We start from the raw sequence: 18644 nt of genomic DNA, 5'->3' as shown, positions 1-18644 counted from the left end.
TGTTTGAGGTAAGAGTCACTGCTGTCTCTTCTTTACGGTGCGTGTTCATAGAGGTGCATAACTGGAGGGGGACAGAGAACAGTGGAAGCCTTTGGTTTATACTCAGGGATTAGAGGCCCAGGGAATTTCGTCTCTGTTCTGAAGTCATGGAGGCAGAGTTGGTGCAGCTCTCCGGCTCTGAGTCCAGCAATCTTTCATGACCTGGGGCTGACTCCTGAAGGACTCGGCTGCCAAGCACTTGTACCATTTCCCTCCATTCATGTGGCCCTAATCTCTGACCTGTGGCCACCGCACATGCTAAAAAATGAGGTGAAAATGGAGGGCTCTGGGCCTCTACAGTGTTTGAGGCTAAAAACTGGATGGCTTGATGGGCCACCTCTTAACAGCCAGGGGAATGCCACGGAGGTACACTGTGGTGGGCGTGGCCTCTTCGGTTAGGACAATTCCGTAATCATCGAGTAAATGGAATTTCTCCTTCAAGAGATGCTGTCGTGTGTGCATTGGAGAAACAAAGGCAAGCAAATGGAGCATTGCTCAATCACGTTTATTTTGAATTTGTAGAGTTTAAGCTAAATCATTAACGTGAGGGTGAAATGAAAGCTGGAAAAAACGTGTAACTGTCGCGTCCCTGGTACCTTCCATCAGCGTTTTCCTATTTCTAGTTCTCATCCCCTCGGGGGGTGGGAGAGTGGATTTTTAAACGACTTAGGCTCTGAATTAATACAACTCCGAAGCCAGGCCGCGTGGCACGGGTTTTTCTCGGAACAGTCTCTGCACCCCCGCCCCATCCCAGAGAACACTGGTCATCTTAACTGGGGCGGGGGTGCGTCTGGCATGAGTGGGTGAGGGTCAGAGGCTGCTGAGTACCCTGCGGTGCACAGGATGGCAGCCTAAAACGTCAGTGGAGCCGACTTCAGAACCTTGCTAGACAGAAAGGAAAATCTAATTCACAAAGAAAAGGCTCCCGGAAGAAACTTAGTCCATCAAGTTGCTTTTGGTGTTTCAGCAAAACCGGAGAGATCCCCGAGTCTTTGAACTGTTTTCATAGTCACCTCATGTTCACAGCTTTCTCTGTGTGAATTAGGTTTTGTGATCTGTTGCCCATGTTCTGCCCGTGCTTGTCTTATCAATTTGTATGCATACTTTACCCACACAGTCCTTTGCCACATTTGCCACCAATATTCTCCCTGCAGCCCACAGAGCCAAGAGTCTGCTTGCCAGGGAGCCTGCTCAGTGAGCCTGGCGGAGTGAAGGCGGCAGGGAGGACGCCGACTCTGGGAAGTCCCATTATCCCGAACGCATGAGGAGGGGGAAGGAGAAGCCGACATGACAGGGCCTGTGGACCCCGGGGGCTACTGTCAGCACTCCACCTTCCATAAGGACGCACCCATAGGGGTGTGGGGGGCAGGGGGACCCCGCATGCTGCCCTGCCCTGAGTGTCGGTGGGGTGTGCAGGCAGCATCACTGCAGAACAAGCCTGGATCTCCAGTGTCTCAGGGCTTTCCCCAGGGAAGTAACTTTCGGGTGGCCAGACACTTACCAGAAATCATTCCGAGGTCTCCTTCCACGGAAAACATGTAAAAGGTATGTGTCTGTAACCTAGATGTTAATAAGCGTTACCCTGGTATACTCTCTCAAAATAAACTAGGCAACATTTTGAGTTAGTTTACTGTCATATTTCTGAGGCTATTTTGAGACAGATGAAAAAGAAGAAGCAGATGAATTTAAGAAAATGGGCTTTCTGGTTACCGTGTATTCTCTTCTTTCTCCTCCAAAGTTAATAGATAAACTCACATTACATCACAGAAACATACTAAAAGCAAGCACTTCAGTTCTGCGTTATGTGAACTGGCAAATTTTACTGTTTTCAAAATTGTGTTGCACAGAGCACTGTGCTCCTTATCAAAGGTAGTGATGCTCTTTGTAATGCGCACTTCTTAGAGATGCTAAAGGAGAGACATACTGCGTCCACGTGTATGCCCGACCTAGCTGTTCACATCTTGGATAAACTACATAAAGTGTTCATTACAAAAATGTTAAAAAAAGGCATGTTACCTTCATGCTACGCCTGCTCACATTTTGAATAAAGTGCATAAAATGTTCATTACGAAACCGTCATAATGGAAACAGCATAGAAAGCAAACAGGTATTCACGCTTCCATGTGAGGGTATTTTCAAAGACAAGCAGTGGCATCACCAAATAAATGAGAGACCTTTCTAGCAGCCGGCAGTGCGGCTGTTTTTCTTCATGTGTAATTCTTCACTCAGAAAAAATGCTATCTGATTACAAATTATGTACCTATTCTTACTTCTTTTGCCCAAGGCGGCCGTTAATTTTTGCCATAGGTCATAGAGGATAAAGCCCCAAAGATCCAGGAGCTTCCTAATTGCATCGCACACAACTGGCTGTCGTCAGGCTCCTGGAAGGAGTTATTGCACCTCGCAGATAATGCCTTTTCCCTGCGAGCCATGAAATAGATTCTCCCTCTATTGCTATATTAATTAGACTTCAAGGATGTTAGAAAAATTATAGCTTAAGCTTCTGTTCAAAAAATTTAGGCAATATTATAGAAGAAATCTGGGCCCGGACTTGCAAGCAAATGAATTAACCTTGAGGCTTTCTTTTGTTTCAGAAGGAAAAGATAAAAAAAAAAAAAAAAACAAAAAAAAACCCAGCACCTCACCACCCTTGTCACATTACAACAATATATAAGTTTTGATAGAATTCCAGGTTAAGTTTGTCAATTCTGACGTTGTAAAAATGGAATGAATTGGCAAGATCTGTGGAAGTCTCGGGAAGGGCTGGAAATTTCCTCCTCGGGCCGTATATCAAGCGCGCAGTGAGAAGGGAGAGGGAAGGAAGGTAGGGGAGAAGGGCAAAAGGCGAAATGGTTTGTGTCCATTTAAGAAAAAATCAATAATAGCATAAAATTGATTTAGTGCTTGTCATAAAACATAAGTAAGTGCTGGAAAATAGAGAAAATTGAGTCTCAATTTAATCTGCACAAAAGCCACACTGTACTGATGAAGTGATTGCAGTGGGGAGAGCTACATAAAACCTGAAGACAGATACTTAATTGTCATATTAAAGACTGTTTTCAGGCTGCTGGAGTCGGGGGGTAGGACCCATTAATCATGTGGATAAGGGGCATTGAAATCAAATCTCAATTAAAATCTGTTCAATAATGTCTCTAATATGTTTTTCAAGCATTAATTTTTTCCCATCGATTCCACACCCCATAAATCAGATATGTTGCAGTGCATGTAATAGTTTATGGAGGAGAGGATTATGGTTTTATGAAGTTAATGCAGCAGAACCATTTAATTCACACGGGCTAAAGTTTTATGTCTGTTGTTCATTTCTATTATTTTCTTCAGCTAAAAATTATTTGGGCCATAAAACTAAGAACCAAGTTCATTTTTTTCCGAGTGTCTATATATTTAGCAATCAGATTCACTTTCTTTTTTCCAAATTTGGCTGGGAGATGACGGCCGGGAAGCGCATGGAGCTGAGTTCACAGCGGGCACAGGCTTTGTGCGGGGGCCGAATGTGCCCCGGGAGAGCGGAGCTGCCTGCGCGTGCACCAAAAGGGCTTCCGAGGGATTTCAGAGAAACCCCCGAATGCACGAGCTTCTCCATCTCGGCTTTGGAATGTTCTCAGGTACCACTGAGGACTGTGTACCTTCTGAACAAAAAGCCAAATATATTTCCCTCAGGGTTCCCATGGCAGGTGGTGGGTGAAATTGACAGAAGAAAGGAAGTCACACTTTTTGAAACCAGTTACACGGATTTCTTGTTTTCACCAACAAATTCGTGGAGGAGGCGGGACTGCAAAAAAAGATGATGATTTCTGAATGTTCTTGAACATTGGTATTTCAGGGCCATTTAAAACTACAAGTGATTTGTGAAGGAGGATGAAGAGCCAGGGGTTTCCACAGTGTTAGAGGATAGGACAAGAGGAAGGGAGAGGAAAGAAGCCCAGCCCTCAGCCCCCGTCGCCCTCAGCCCCCATCACCCTCAGCCTCCATCACCCTCAGCCCCCATCAGCCTCAGCCCCCATCACCCTCAGCCCCCATCACCCTCAGCCCCCATCGCTCTCAGCCCCCATCAGCCCTCATCGCCCTCAGCCCCCATCAGCCTCCATCGCCCTCAGCCCCCATCGCCCTCAGCCCCCATCAGCCTCCATCGCCCTCAGCCCCCATCGCCCTCAGCCCCCATCAGCCTCCATCGCCCTCAGCCCCCATTGCCCTCAGCCCCTGTTGCCCTCAGTCCCCATCGCTCTCAGCCCCCATCAGCCTCCATCACCCTCAGCCCCCATCGCCTTCAGCCCCTGTTGCCCTCAGTCCCCATCGCCCTCAGCCCCCATCGCCCTCAGCCCCTGTTGCCCTCAGTCCCCATCGTTCTCAGCCCCCATCAGCCTCCATCACCCTCAGCCCCCATCGCCTTCAGCCCCTGTTGCCCTCAGTCCCCATTGCCCTCAGCCCCCATCGCCCTCAGCCTCCAACACCCTCAGCCCCCATCGCCCTCAGCCCCCATCAGCCCCATCACCCTCAGCCTTCAACACCCTCAGCCCCTGTCACCCTCAGCCCCCATCAGCCCCCATCGCCCTCAGCACCCCTCGCCCTCAGCCCTCAGCCCCCCTCGCCCTCAGCCCCCTTCGCCTGGCCGCGTGGCTGAAGCATGCGGCTTCCTCCCATCCCCCCACCTACAAAGTCAAGGGTTTGACCTACTGGAGTCTAAACCGCTCTCAGCTCCCCGCTCCCAGAGCCTACAGTAAAAACAGTGTGTGAGAAGTGGCTCCTGGGATTGCTGTGGTGCTCACATTCATAAAATCATGTCTTCCTGAAGGCATTCCAAAATTCATTTTGAATGTTTAAATTCTTGTTTCCTGAATTCATCTCTCTATATTTTTTACCATGTTGAGGTCAAATTTAAGTTAAACCATCATAAAGGGAGGTGCCTGTGTATCCACATGATTTTCCCTTAAATTGTTCTTCACCCTGTTGGTGGAGATTGGGGTCTGGGTGTGTGGCACTTCAGCCAAGCCCACGGCAGGCCCCTCCCCGGGCTGCCCTGGCTCAGGATTCCACAGTGTGGCAGCAGCAGCAGGCGGACAGGCCCTCCCCAAGCGCTACCCACCCCCAGGCCCACCCAGAACGTGGCAGTCTGGGCTATATCAAGGGTTATTTTTATCAAGTCTCTCTGTTCAAAATCCCTGCTACCCAATCAGTTTCACCGACTGCAGGAAGCTGCAACGTTTCTCCCAGCCAGCGTGTTAATAAATGACTTCGTTTTTTAGGGCGCTTTTAGCTTTATAGAAACGTTGTGAGAGAGCCCAGAGCTCCCATGTTCTGGAAACCCAGTTCGCCTGCTGTTAACGTCGTGCATTCCGGTGGCACATCTGCTTACAGTCAATGAGTCAATGTCGACGCATCGTTACTAAGGGGAGCCCCTACTTTCTTCACTTTCATTGTTTCCCTAAGGCCCTCTTTCTGGCCCAGGAAGGAGCCCAGCGGGGACCCCACAGGACGGAGTCCGCAGGCCTCTTCAGGCAGCTCCTGGCCGTGACAGCTTCCCAGACTTCCTTTATTTTGGGTGACCTTGACAGTTTTGAGAGGTTACTGTTCAGAAGTGTTGTGGGATCCGTCTGAGGTTTTTCTCGTGGTTGGACTGCAACGTGGGTCAGCACAGCCTTCCTCTGCCGTCGGTCGGTCCCTTGGACGGGGCTGTGGGTCTCCAAGCTGTGTCTGTGGAAAGAAGGCCGCGTGAGTCACCCACGCTTCAGGCCTGGGGAGCTGTGCCCCACCTTCTGGGGGTGGATCTCTACATAAACCCTTTGGGATTCTTCTGCACAGGACATTTGTCTCTTCTCCTCCACTTGCTCATTCAGGGATCCCTGTCCTTCGGGTTGTCATTCCAACAGCGTTTTATTCACGTTTCACTGTTTCGTTCAGGTTTTCCAGCCGGGCCGTCGGGAGCTCTTTCAGTTCCTGCCGCATTCCTGTGGCGCGTTCCCAGGGTGTGCGTTTTGTTTCTTTTTGTTTGTCTGATTGCTTGAGCACTTCCTGCTTTTCTGGTGCCATAAGATGCTCCAGGCTCACCATAAGTCTGCCCTGCCTGGTCCGGCATCAGCCATTTCTCTAAGCTGACCTGCTTCAAGTATGCCTGTTGCTCCTGGGGCATCCTTGCTTCCCGGCCCAGCACAGGGGAAGCATGCGAGTGCAATGCCTATGTGGGGCAGGTATGTGTGTTACAGCAGGCCTCCACCTGGATCCGTGGTCACCACGCAGATGTTCACACTGTCCTGACCCGGGACTGCAGGGATTACTCTGCCCCAGATTATGGATCCTCCTGCTCCAGCAGTGAGAGCCCCAGTGCCCACCCTCCACCCTCTAGTTGGGTCTTTGCTGAACCCCAGCACCCTGTCCAGCAGCTGGTGGGAGCGTCCTGCCAACTACCAGGCAGCCCCTGGTTCCCTCCTAAAGCTGGTGGGCAGGCTGGAGCAGGCCCGGCCATGGGGCTCTCAGGGCTGGGTGACCTGACACACAATATGCACACACCAACAGTACCCTGAATGGACCACTACCCCAGGTGTGGGGGGGCCCAGGACCACCAGCACAGGAGTGGGGGGGCCCGGGACCACCAGCATAGGTGTGGGGGTGCCCAGAACCAGCAGCCTAGGTGTGGGGGGTCCCAGGACCACCAGCACAAGTGAGGGTGGCCCAGGACCACCAGCCCAGGTGTGGGAGGCCCAGGACCACCGGCACAGGTGTGGGGGGCGCCCAGGACCACCAGCCCAGGTGTGGGGGTGCCCAGAACCAGCAGCCTAGGTGTGGGGGGGCCCAGGACAACCAGCACAGGTGGGGGGCCCAGGACCACCAGCCCAGGTGGGGGGGCCCAAGACCACCAGCACAAGTGAGGGCGGCCCAGGACCACTAGCCCAGGTGTGGGGGGGCCCAGGACCACCAGCACAGGAGTGGGGGGGCCCGGGACCACCAGCATAGGTGTGGGGGTGCCCAGAACCAGCAGCCTAGGTGTGGGGGGTCCCAGGACCACCAGCACAAGTGAGGGTGGCCCAGGACCACCAGCCCAGGTGTGGGAGGCCCAGGACCACCGGCACAGGTGTGGGGGGCGCCCAGGACCACCAGCCCAGGTGTGGGGGTGCCCAGAACCAGCAGCCTAGGTGTGGGGGGGCCCAGGACAACCAGCACAGGTGGGGGGCCCAGGACCACCAGCCCAGGTGGGGGGGCCCAAGACCACCAGCACAAGTGAGGGCGGCCCAGGACCACCAGCCCAGGTGTGGGAGGCCCAGGACCACCGGCACAGGTGTGGGGGGGCCCAGGACCACTAGCACAGGTGTGGGGGGTGCTAGGACCACCAGCACAGGTGTGAGGGGACCCAGGACCACCAGCACAGGTGTGGGGGGTGCCAGGACCACCAGCACAGGTGTGAGGGGACCCAGGACCACCAGCACAGGTGTGGGGGGTGCCAGGACCACCAGCACAGGTGTGGAGCTTTCTCAGAACAGCTGGGCCCAGGAGTGCTCCATGAATGATGTGAGTCCCCTTCTTAAAGGTTGTAGCTGAGTGGGGATGCGATACAGAATGCCATCCCTACCACGTGTCTGTGCTCACTGTGGTTGGCGGCCGCGGTGGCAGGAGGGTGAGAGCCGAGTCCTTGCTGTGTTTAGGAGGAGTGGCAGCTAGGAAGGAAAGAAGTAAGAGCAGAGCAGGGGCCTGAGGAAAAGGCCGGGGAAGAAAGGAATGAAACAGAAGGAGCTCCTCCCTGTGGCTGCGGAAGCGGTGGTCTCACAGGGGGCTGGGGAGGATGTGAGAAAACCTCACGGTCTAGGAAGTAGGTTAGGAACCCAGGGACTTCGCTTCCACCTGCAGATTCCCTCCGAGGGTCGTTGTCTGGCTCCTGCTCTCCCTGTTGAGTGAACCTTTCAGGGTAGAAAGTGTGAGGCGAGTGGACCTGGGCGATGTATCCATGTGGTTGGCCACGCAGCCATGGTGCTACGGAAAGGGGTGGATGCCGCCAGGACCAGGGCCGTGGTGCAGAGATGAGGGTGCTATCTCCAAAACTCCCCCAGAACGTGGCCCTCCCAGCACAGGCCGCTGCGCCTCAGGCTCTCATGTCATGCCGAGGAGACCCCAAAGCCAAGAGAAGCTAACAGTTCTGCCCCAACATTCAAAGGAGCTCCAGATGCAGTCACATTTACTAGTAATTCTGTAGGAAATAGTTGGTCAAACGCCTTTAACAAACTTAACTGTTTCTGTATATTTTCCCCCAATCCTCAGCAACTCTCACATGGCAGATAGAATATAACATAGGTCATGAAAATGCTGGAAAAGAGAAGCACAGAGTGGCACGAAAGATGGGAGCGTGCATCCTGGTTCATGCCTGCAGCGTGCGTCCTGGTTCATGCCTGCAGCATGCATCCTGGTTCATGCCTGCAGCGTGCATCCTGGTTCATGCCTGCATCGTGCATCCTGGTGCCTGCAGCGTGCGTCCTGGTTCATGCCTGCAGCGTGCGTCCTGGTTCATGCCTGCAGCATGCGTCCTGGTTCATGCCTGCATCGTGCATCCTGGTGCCTGCAGCGTGCGTCCTGGTTCATGCCCTCAGCGTCCGTCCTGGTTCATGCCCTCAGCGTGCGTCCTGGTTCATGCCCGCAGCGGTGACACTGAAGCTGGAGGGGAGGGATGGGCGTGGCTGGCAGGGGAGCCGGTGTGCTGGTGACCACAGGTCAGCCAGCGGGGCGGGGTGGAGTGCAGCAGCAGGGAGGAGAAGAGGCAGCCCAGGGAGGGAGGATCAGAACCGCAGGACACTAGGTTGCTCGGGGACCCTGGAGCTCCTTGTAGGAGGTGAGAATGGTTTTGAGCACGGGAAGCCTGGCACTATTTGCCTTCTTAAAAGAACATGGATTGCAGACAGTGAGAAGTAGGAGTGAATCCAGTGGCAGTGCAGATGAGGAGAGGGCTGCTTTTGGGACATCTTCTGGAGCAAAACCCCACAGGACTGGGGATAGTGCACAAGGAGGACCAGGGAAGGGCCCTGGTTTCTGGCAGGTGTCACCAGCTGGTGAAGGGCTGCTTTCCAGATGGAGGGGAGAACTTGGAGCTTGGAGGAGAGTGAAAGCCTGGGTCTGGCCCTGCTGTGTTCTCTGGGGAGGCTGGTGATGGGGAGGCTGGGAAGGGCCCTAGCATGAAACTCCAAAGCCCAGGCGAGGGAGAACACGGGGGCAGAGTGGGGCATTCCCAGGAGGATTTAGACAGAAATGACACCACCTTCTGGGAGCCACAGCACCGCATTTGAAATCCCATGGACGTGGCACTTGGAGTCACTCACGGAGATTCCCCGCTTCCTACAATTAGAAAAAAAAAAAGCAATTCAGTGATCAGTGTCAATATTTAGGTCAATGCTGCTTGTTTCTGGCTTCCCTGGCGTGATGCGAAGGAGTGCAATTGAGGCAGCTCCTTCATCACCATGGTTTTCTCCCAGGGCCTGCGGGAGGGACCCCCCGGCTCTCTCTGGCCTCAAAGTGGCTCAGCTCAGCGGAGCGACACCAAGCGCAGCCCACTTCTTTAGGCTTCCCATCAATAACGCCTCCCTGGCACTCATTGCAGTAAAACCAATCACAATGGAATCATTTGATATGTATGTGACTCACAAATATAGTTCCCCAAGCCACTGTTCCAAATTAGTAGTAGTTAAGCACCCATTGATGGAAGCTTAAAATAAAGTGTTCCCCAACGGGCCCCCACTTTCGCCCGGCATTACCCAGAAAGCAGAGAGATTTTTGCAGGAGTCGTCATAAACTGCATACATTTGGAACCTGGCCAGAAATATTTGGGGGACCTATTCATTCCCTTCCTTCCTGCAAAGATATAACGATGTCTGCCACAAGGGCAGTGTCATGCCGACAATCCTGATGTCACATGCTGGCCTTATAGAAGCTTGAGGGATTTTTTTTCTCTGTCTTTATTTTCTTCTTTGAGTCTTTTCAGAGGGTTAAATGCAGTCGGATTCTTTCAGACCTTCTCTGTGACAATGCAGGCTTGAAGGGAACATATTTGAAAGCACAGACTGCTCCACTTTCCCTGCAAAAAGACTTGGGTCCCCTGAGTAGGCCAATTATAAATTACAGCGCAGGTGAACTTTCTCTCCCATTCACTGGAGCTGATTCTGTGTCACTAATGTTACTGCTGATACCTGGCAAGAAGAGAAAAGGCTTTTCATATCTCATTAGCATCACAGAGAACAGGAATACGTTCTACAATAAATGAGTGCTACGTAGGTCCCTACATTTTAGTAGGCGAGGGGCAGGTCTCTCCTCTTCCAAAGAGCTTTCTAATCCCCCTGCTCCTTTGTGCTGACCTCATTGGCACAAAGATGCCACTGGCTGAGGCTCCGGCACTCTTGGGCTTGACTCTGCCACCGTGCAATTCCCGCAGGGCACTCAGGGGCCAAAGCCAGGCTCACAGCTCCCAGGTTCCTCACCAAATGCTGAACCTTGGCAAGGAAACTGCTAAGCGGGGCCTTAACCAGGAAGCTACAGGCAGAACATAGGAGATCTTCAGAGGAAAACACTCACATGTGTGCACACCAGGGGGTCAAGTCAATTTTTATAACTTCCTTCAGGCGGGGTGTGGTGGCTCAGGCCTGTCATTCCAGCACTTTGGGAGGCCAAGGTGAATCACTTGAGGTCAGGAGTTCGAGACCAGCCTGGCTAACGTGGTGAAACCCCGCCTCTACTAAAAATACAAAAATTAGCTGGGCGTGGTGGAGTGTGCCTGTAGTCCCAGCTGCTTGGAAGGCTGAGGCAGAAGAATCGCTTGAACCCAGGAGGTGGAGGTTGCGGTGAGCCAGGGCTGTTGCTGAGAGACCGTGTCTCAAAGAAACAAAAAAAAACAACTTCCTTCAAGAAACAAAGAATAAAAATAAGCAAATCAAGGAACACCTATCCATCTAAAGAATAACCCATTTCTAAGACTCAGACCGTCTACAGCCACCCACGCCACCCCCATCTGTGGGCTGGAGATGCATGAATTGTCACAGTTAAACATGACGAGAAGTCGGGCTGACTTTCAGACTTGAAGACAGTCGAATATGCACTTCTTTTAGATAAGAGTGCAATTGGCACCCATTTATTTCTAGCAAATTCTTAGCTGGATTCACTACTCTCAATTAACAGCTTTTGCTTCCATTAGGTAAGGCCAGTTGCTAAAAATGAATGGAAGAGACTGAGAGGTGTTGAAATCAAACGTGGATCGCTAGGTCTTAAATTCAAATTGACACCTTGTATTACAAAAATATGCACATGCAAAGATAATTAGTTAGATAAGAAATCAGCAAAAAGCAACACCCACCCAACCAAACAAAAACCTTATAAATCACCTAAATTCCAAAAATATGATTATTTTTTAACGCTCAAGCCTCATTAGAGAGTCCTGATTCATGGCGGAAGTCATGATGTTTAAGTTTAGCTGTGAAGGTTTAGTACTTAATGAGACCAAACACTCAGCAGTAGCCGTGCTTTTGGAATTTATGTAACATACACACATATATGAATAGATATGTATGTAGTTATATACATTTATACATATAAATATAAATATTTACTTTACTTGATTCCAAGACTTCATTCCTCACACATCAAATCTCAACTGCAGGCTCCGTGTTAGGGCAGGGGGTGTCTTGTCAGGGCTCTGTCCCCAGCACCCAGTTGTTCTTGAGGAAGAGGCTTGATTAATCAAATTAACTTAGAGCCACACTCTTTTACATTAAGATTAGCTGGTTGCACTTAGCCACATCTTCCCTGGCGCAAACAAGGGTGCCAGGTCTCCCTGGGCGCCGCCCTCTGCTCTTTCCCGGCCTCAGTCAGACCCCCCGCTGCAGCCCACATGCCCACCTGTGCTTCTGCAAAGAGGAGACCTTGCAGTTGAAAATGCATATTTGCATGGTGTTGGCAAAAATACACTTTATGCGAAGTGTAGGCTTCATAAGACAGGCTTTTATTTCATTGAATAAAATTGCATTTTATCTCACTGGGTCGTAGAAAATGTGTTTTATCTGCTTGTGAAGTGCCTCTCAAATATTGGCCCTTGGACTGTCTGCAGCAGAACAGCTACACGTGGAAGCTTAGAAAATAATTCAGAGATAATTCTGATGATCGAACTGATTTGTTCCAGAATCTGCAAGGACAATATTCTGCTTTCTAGAGGCTTGACTAGCTAAATGTATTTTAAAAAGTATTCAGCTTAGCTTTTTGTTTATGCACGAGAGTCGTTGGGATTTATTTTGGCTAGAATCATGCTCGGATGTGGGGCGAGGAGTAATCCACGCAGTCACCTAGTTCCCAAAATGCATCCATGGCAGGTTGTTCCCCAAGAATCGTGCATTTTAAATTGTTCTTTTAATATCTAAACTTCTTTTTAAAAAAGTCTTAAAGTCTTACAGAGAACCAGGCCATAATAAAAACATAAAATCCGTGTTTTATTAATATAAATGTGTACATCCTCAGCTATGTCCTGGATGTTTGGACAGGTAGGAAGATCACATCTGTCGCCAACGATACTGAGGAGGGGGAATTTGCTACAATTAATTGGTAAGTTCAGATATATAATGATTATTAATGATAAGGACTGGTGATATGGTCAGCACGCTGCATTAACAAACTTGAACCTAGGTTCCAACCACCTTGTATAGAGTCGTTCTGAAAAACACATAGTTGAAGCCAAAGTGACTACGTGTGTGAGGACGAAGCCAAAGTCACTACGTGTGTGAGGACACTCCGCCACGGGCTGAGACCACAAACTGATCAGGACCCACCAGGAATGCAAGCATTAAAATATCACACATACAACACGCAGCACATACATTTGGCATGTTTGAAGAAATAAAATTGATTACAAAGAGAAGAAGCAACAAGAGGCTATTTAAGTGGACTAGGTTTGAAAAAAGTCAGATTGAATTTACAGAATATAAGTTAAATTGAAAGCATGCTGGCTGTTTGTGGTGGCTCATGCCTATAATCCCAGCATTTTGGGAGGCTGAGGCGGGTGGATCGGAGTTTGAGACTAGCCTGGTCAACAGTGAGACACTGCCTTTACTAAAAATACAAAATTTAGCTGGGATTGGTGGCATGCACCTGCAGTACCAGCTACTTGGGAGGCTGAGGCGAGAGAATCACTTGAACCTGAGAGGCGGAGGTTGCAGTGAGCTGAAATTGAGCCACTGCACTCCAGCCTGGACCAGAGAGTGAGGTTCCATCTCAAAAACCAAACAAACAAAACCAACCAAACAAACAAAAACAGCATCTGATGGAATAAACAGCGGTTAACCAAAGCGAAAGAGAGAAGTTGAGTCACAAGATGAAGCTCAATGCAGCAGAAACGAGACAAGAAAAGAAAGAAAAGAAAAGATTGGAGAATACAAATGACAAATCAAAAACATGGTTATCGAATGGGAACATCTAATATAGGCCTGGCAGATTTCCAGGTGAATAGAACAGAGAACACGAAGGAAAGGCAGGAGATGGGGTAAAAGTTTCCCTGCATTGAGACGCCGGCCATCAAATTCAAGAGGTCCAGTGAATCCCCAGCAGGACTTACGAGCAGATTCACGCGCTTTACCCTCTCCTGACGGTCTCCTCATCCAGCTTCAGGTCCCAGTGATGAGGAGGGGCTTTAAAAAGCAGCCGGGAGAAAAGGCCGCCAGCAGATTGAGAAACAACCGTCAGACCTGCGACCAGCTGCTGCCCTGTGGCCACGGAAGACGAAGGCCGTGGACGGCTTCCTTCAAAGCCCCAAGGGAAGAGAACCGTCCTACAGTCCTGTCTTTCACGAAAACATTGTGAAACAATTATGTTTTCAGATAAATGAAAACCGAAATCTTTTACTACCATCAGGTATCACAAAAGGAAATGTTAGTGGATGAAGCCCGGGAAGAAAGAAAATAGCCCCAGGAGAAGGGTCTGAGGCAGGTAAAGGAAACGGGAAACACACAGGGGGGTCCAAGCGGACCTCGGCCGAGGTGAAATCCTAGCGATGCCTAACTTGTGGGTTAAAAATTACCACAGAAAAATGAAAAATACGGGACAACAGAAGCATCATCTGGAGATGACTGAGGGGAAGGGACAGCATCCTTGGGGGCCAGTTACTCAGATGTCATGACCGCCCACTGCCGGCCCCCTCTCTACCTGCTGTGGGGTCTGCAGGACCGCGGAGGGAGACTCCTCACCCCAGGCTGCCCCTGTGTGCCTAGCGGCTGCCCTGGCCAGGCACACCTTGCTCTGGGGATGAGGTGGCAACTGGGAACCCCATTGGTCTCCAGTGAGCAAAGGCCATTTCTCACACCCACATCACAGGTGACCTTGTGAAAGCTGTCACCAAGTCTGCAGAGGCACCAGCGGACACGGCCAAGCACGCATGAGACAAAGTCTGGCTAAGGCCTGAGAGGTGGGCTGTTACGGACACATGAGCCACTTTCAGATTCCGAGAGCTTATCACTCCCAGAGAAATGGAAAGGTGCCAGCTCTCAGGTCCCTGCCCACACACCAGAAGGGGTAACAGTGAAACAAACAGGGCCAGATGACCACAGGGTGACCTGGGGTCCACACTGTGGCTGAGGAGCAGGTCCAGCTGACTGTGGGGAGGGGTTTCCATGCAGCAGCTCTGAGCAGAACACAGGAAGTCACGAGAATCTGTCTCCTGACAGCTTCTCAGGCTGACGGGAGCTGAGTGGGAGACAGCCCCAGCTTCTCACACCATAGAGGGCCACATGTGGCCCTTGCTCAGATCGGCTGAGGTGCAGTGTGCACCAAGGAGGCCAGTGCAGGGCACACAGGCTGCCAGCATGGGGCCGTCCTTGGAATGATGCAGGCAGGTGCAGATGGTGAGGGAGAGTCTTTGTTCTTATTCACCCCCACACAGATCTCAGAACACAACTATCAACATCGTGGCTGCCCTACCTGTACACAGAAGACCCACCTCGGGGCCTAAGGAGGAGTCTCAGTGGAAGATGGCGGAATATGGCTCCTGGGTGGCCTGGGAGAGGACAGATGCACGGTGGAATGAGGGAAGGAAGAGTGTTGGATTTCTGGGAACACAGATGTTTGGAAGAAGAATAGTAATTGTGGTGGATGTTTGGATCTTTTGAGATATACGCCCCGTTTCCTTATCACACACATGTGATACTGATAACACACAGACACCATCAGAGATCCTCGTGACAGGAGGAGCCAGCTCAGCAGGAAGTCTGGGGGCCACTTCATGGATGTGGGTGTAAGAGGCAGAATATGAAAAGCAACAAAGGTGGCTGACAGGACGGAGAGAAGTCGGACGGACATGAGGAGGCTGCGAAACGGCTCCTGCCAGGAGACGAGAGGGTGTGAGTAAAGGGGGGGGTCATGACTGTGCCCTAGCAGCAGGTCAGCGAGGAGCAGGGCCGAGGGGGTCTGTGGCTCTAGCAACACACCTTGCTCGTCTTAGGCAAAGCCATTTCAAAGTGATTGGATTCAAAGAAGATTATATCTTTATTTTTGGGGGGGTTACAGGAATGCAAATTTGGTTTAATACTTAAAGATCAATCGGTGAAACTCACCATATCAACAAACTGAAAAAGAAAATACAGGATCATGTCAATATGCCCGAAAAGTGTCCGGAAAAATGCAACACCTTTGAAACCACAGAGTTTCCACACCTGAGAAACAGGTGGTAACTTTCTTAACCAAATAGGAGCATCCACAAAACGCTGCAGCTAACATTATGTGCAATCACACTTGCTCCCTAAGCCTGAGGCATGTCCACTCTCACCATTGCTAGTGAACGTCCCACTTGATGTTTTAGCCAGAAAACAGAGCAAGGAAGAAAAGTGGAAGGCATATATTGAAAAGTGGTAGTAAAACGGTCTTCACGTGAAGACGACAGGAGATTTTCTGTACAAAGTTCTAAGGAATCCACTTAAAACAGCCGATATATACGAGTTTTGCAAGGTTATATGAGGTCAGTGCACTCAAAAGCGAGTTTTTTTAATGTCAGCAATAAACAGTTATAAATTTAACTTAAAAATGGCATTTACAGTAGCATCAAAAAGTATAAAATATTTAAGGGGAAATTTAACAAACTATACATAAAACTTTTGTACTGAAAACCATAAAATATTTCTGATAGAAATGTAAAAAAATACTAAATAAATGGAGAAAGTGTCATCAAGACAATTCAAGATTATTTAATGTTATTAAGATGTCAATTCTCCCTAAATCAATGTGTACATTCAATGCAATCTCAATCTAAATCCTAAGGTTTCTTTGTGGATTTTTTTAAATAAAAAAGCTGATTTTAAAATTTGTATAAAAATATAGTTGGCCCAGACTATTTAAAAAAATAAGAACAAAGTCAGAGGACTTACACTACCTTATGATAAGATTTAAGACTAAGTGTAAAGCTCCCATTATTGGGACAGTATGATACAGGCATAAAGATAGAAATATAGGTGACTCGAACAGAATATTCCAGAATAGACTGCCATGTAAAGGCCCACCTGAACTTTGCCAAATGCACGAAGTCAATTCAATGAATATGGATAATCTTTTCAATAAACAGTGCTGAAACAATTGGATATCTTTATGCAAATGTATATTTGTCTACACAGACACATTTAATTCTTACCTTATCTCATACAAAAGTAAACTCAAACTACATCACGAACCTATAATTAAAGATAAGACTATAAACTTGTAGAAAAAAATGGGGGAAAATCTTTTTATTTTTAAGAAATGGAGTTTTGCCGTGTTGGCCAGGATGGTCTTGAACTCCTGGCCTGAAGTGATCCATCCCTCTCAGCCTCCCAAAGTGCTGGGATTACAGGCATGAGCCACTGCACCTGGCCTGAAAACCTTAAAATTTTCTTAGGCAAAGATTTTCTGAGAAGACACAGAATTCACAAAATATTTTAAAAATAATTAATTGGATTTTATGAAACTTTTCAAAAAAAACAAGGACTTGTAAAGCAATTCAAAATCTAGAAGAAAGCATCTGTAAGCATGTATTAACAAAGCACTCTTATTAGAATTGTGAAAAGAACTCTTACAACTCAATAATAAGAAAACGAAATATCCAGTAAAACACAGGTAAGATTTAAGAGGTTTATCACTCAACAGAATGCAGGAATGCAGACCAGCACAGGACGAGGCTCAGCGCTGTCACACAGCAGCCAGGTGCAAACTGACACTCAGGGATGCCCCACACGGCCCCTGCCTGACTTCAACGGTCACAAGTGTGACCACGCCAAGTGCCATCCAGGATATGCAGTCACCAGGGCTCTCAGGCTTTGCTGACAGTGATGCCAAAAAAGAGGCCATTTATTGTTAATTTAAATATATATTTACCATCTGACCCAGGAAAGTTATCCTTAGGTATTTGCTCAAGAGAAATAAAAACATTTGGCTCAAACTGGCAAAACCCAAATGCTTGCTCACTAGAGAATGAATACACAAATTGTGGTCTGTCCCAATAATGAAAGAAATTTGGCTACAGGAAGAGAGAAAAAAACCTGAAACAAACAACAATATGGTTGAACTGCAAAAGGCATTATGGCAAATTATGATGATGATGTTTTGAGACAGAGTCTCGGTTTGTCACCCAGGCTGGGGTGTGGTGGTGCAATCTTGGCTCACTGCAACCTCTGCCTCCCGGGTTCAAGCGATTCCTCTGCCTCAGCCTCCCCCCACAACACCATATAGCTGGGATTATGGGCGTCCACCACCACGCCCAGGTGAGTTTTATAGTTTTAGTCGAGATGGGGTTTTACCATGTTGGCCAGGCTGGTCTCGAATTGCTGACCTCAAGTGATCTGCCCACCTTGGCCTCCCAAAGTGCATCATGGTAAATTTAAGAAGCCAGCAAGGCTGCAGAAGACATGAAATTCTAGTGAAGGTGGGGCCACAGTGACAGTGTGTGGACGGCGACGGCCAAGGCCTGGGACTGAATGCTGATGCCAGCAGGGGCCTTTGGCTGCTGGAACCACGCTGCACCTCAGCTGAGTGAGGCCTGCACAGAGGTTCACGCCTGCCAGAACTCGTCAGATTTTGCACTTACATCGGTGGACTTGATGAAAATTAGACCGTTATAAAGCTGACCGAAAAGAGGGGCCCAGGAGTCCCGAGAAGGGAGGGAAGGCAAGGTGAGAAACAGCTTGCGAATGGCGCCTTTGGAGAGTTTGCCTGAGAGGAGAGGCGGAGCGGCCTGGGCTGCCCTGACCTGGCCGGCGTCTACACCAGTCACCACTAGAGACACGGACTTAGTATGTAAGATGCCTCAGCACACACTGTGCCGTGGTGTGAGGGTCCACAGTTGAAGACCCACTATCAGGGCCCTGCTGTCACCCGTGCCGGCAGAGGAGAGGTGACCCCAGGGGCCCACCCGTGTCTGCTGTGGAAGGAGAAGCATCCCCACCATCCAGGATCTTTCAAGGAGAACCGGGCAGGGGGTGGTATGAGGTTGGTGGGTGGGGAGGAGCGATGGGTGCTTCGAGGCTGCCCTGAGGGACCAGGTGGGATCTCCAAGTGACCATGGGGTGGGAGGGACCCAGGGGTAAGGTGGAGACACCCCTGGATGGGCCATGGGGCTTTTACAGGAGGCT

Source organism: Callithrix jacchus, chromosome 13 (assembly GCF_049354715.1).
Source record: "Callithrix jacchus isolate 240 chromosome 13, calJac240_pri, whole genome shotgun sequence".
NCBI lineage: Eukaryota > Metazoa > Chordata > Mammalia > Primates > Cebidae > Callithrix > Callithrix jacchus.
Note: the sequence above shows the minus strand (reverse complement) of the source record.